Below are 2,360 nucleotides of genomic sequence, written 5' to 3'. Positions count from 1 at the left end.
TGCATTTTGGTAAAAGTTATTATGCTACAAGTTCTTTAAATTCAAATTTGCAAATATTTATTCATGGTGTTTGATTTGGTTGTATGTAGAGGATTAATCTTGATTTGTTTTCTGACTTTGCAGGACATGATTGAGTTTTGTTAAGGGAAAGTAAAAACGATACTATTAATCATATTATTTTTATACATCGAACTACTTTTCTCATCTGTAGTGTCATTTTCACAACATTTAGGTCTTTAACCTCCGATTTTCTTCAGGTATATTTTGTCGAACTCGGGAATGTTTCCGTCATACTCGGGAATTTGGACGGAATTTCGAATGGAACCCTTTATTTACCAGGGGGTAGCATGCTCTCGTTCTGTCAGCCATGATTAGATACAGGTCCTAAGTAATTCGCAATTGTATATTTGGCTCGACCCGTGAAGTAAATAAAGGTTTCCGTTCAAAATGCCGCCCATAATTCTCGAGTTCGACAGAAAGATTTCCTGGTTCGACAAGATACACCTGAAAAAGGTCGGAGGTTACATCGACCGAAATGTTGTGACTATGACACTAAAGATGTGAATGTAGTTCGATGAATCCAAATAATACGAATAATCAATGCTCATCTCAAAAATTCATAAACGTAATAATATTAATGCTCGGTTCAGTTTAGGTTAGGAAATCGATACCTTCAAATAATCTGGGTTGGTATCATCAAGTGCTAAAAGGAAGAACAACAGCATAATTTTGATACAACGTTGAAATATTGCAAAAATAAAAATAAAAAATCTGTCAAGAATCGAGCAAAGTAATGCGGCCTTTGGTGACAAATTCGGAGTGACGACTATAGAGAAAAAGCTGGGCTTCGCTACTCTTCAAAAGAGAGTCTCAATGCTAAGCTTTTCAATACAATGAAACACCCAGTCGATCCACGCATTCTTTGTTTCATTTCATGAGTAATTGCCCAACACTAGCTAGTCTAGTTCACATAAAGCCCCGTACATACTTAAGATTGCGTTTGCTCAACCTGTAATAAATTGTGGGTGTGTTTTAAGTAAAGACTGCTGTATATTGCTTCATGTCTTCGAAAAAGGGACGAAGACTTAATTCACATTGCTGCATTAAGGTGTTGTCTCATGTAGGCGAAATTTGTTCAGGAAAAGGTGCTAATATATATACAGGGCTCCTTCAGTCTTTAACAGACTATGGATACCCACGAATGGGTGCCTGCGCGTGAAATTGTTTTTTTGTGGCAGTAGGTGCGCAAGCTCCAACCACACCTCTCCTGAGTCGACATTGTTAAATACCAGTGGCAAGTGAAGTGTATGTACAAGACGACTGGAAACAAATGCCGAGATAAGAGGAGAGCACATACAGCGCCTAGAATTCCCAAATGGTCACCCATCTGGTACTAACCAGGCTCAACGTTGCTTAACTTCGGTGATCTGACGTGAACCGGTATGTCAACGCGATGAGCCGTATATATATACCAAGTTAAAAATATTCAAAAGGGAAAACTCATGAATTAAAACGAAATTATTAAGAGTGCTCCAAACAAGAGAGCAAAATATAATATACTAGCATTTCAGCCCCGCGTTGCCCGGGTGTTTGAATGTGTATGTTGAGCAAGTGGTAGTTGGAAGGCAGGTTCGAACCCGAACCGCGAAGGAGGAAAAGAACGGGAAAAAACCCTGACGTCTTTGCTGTTACAACCAGCGCCAAACCAGAAGTGACTTATGTTTAAATTAAGGCTAGACAATCGAAAAGAAAGGATGACTTTCAAAAATATCGGCGAAAAAAGAGACCCCCCCCCCCGGTAGAAAAGTGCCCAATTGAAGGTGAAGATATTAATGTTTTCAGCCAATTTTTCGATATTTGTTGTCTGAAAGGTCGGACTTCAAAACTGGGTAAAAGCTGTCGCCTCTGCCGAAAGTTTTAGGCAGACGCGCAAACATACATACATAAATACATACATACATACATACATACATACATACATACATAAATGCATACATGCATACATTTATATATTGGTAACTAAAAAATTTTAGACACAAACCGATTAAAAAGCTTGCCCTATCTCTGAATAGCCTTTATCTAAAATTTCAAATGTTTAGACCAGAAATTGTCTGAGTGATTTGTGTAGAGACAGCAGAGGTCAAATTTTTTAAATTTTGCCCCCTATTATGACCCCTTAACATTTTGGGCTTAAATCAAGTTATTAAGTTAGATCCATGTCCAAGGAATTTATATCTAAAATTTCAAGTCTTTAGACCCAAAATTGATGGAGGAGTTTGGTAGAGTTCCCAAAGGTCAAATCGTTCAACTTTGACCCCATAACAGCCAAATTTCTGGCCGATAACGCATTACAAAGATTT

The 2,360-nt window shown here is 38.0% G+C and overlaps 1 pseudogene; it reads right to left on the bottom strand.

The window, feature by feature from the left end:
* Positions 1–1,350: 1,350 nt before the first annotated feature.
* LOC145260915 (5S ribosomal RNA) lies at positions 1,351–1,466 on the bottom strand (annotated as a pseudogene).
* Positions 1,467–2,360: the final 894 nt, after the last annotated feature.

This window comes from Euprymna scolopes, chromosome 36, assembly GCF_053919585.1.
Source record: "Euprymna scolopes isolate OS-2025 chromosome 36, ASM5391958v1, whole genome shotgun sequence".
In the NCBI taxonomy this organism is placed as follows: domain Eukaryota; kingdom Metazoa; phylum Mollusca; class Cephalopoda; order Sepiida; family Sepiolidae; genus Euprymna; species Euprymna scolopes.
Note: the sequence above shows the minus strand (reverse complement) of the source record. Positions and strands in the feature narration are given on the sequence as shown.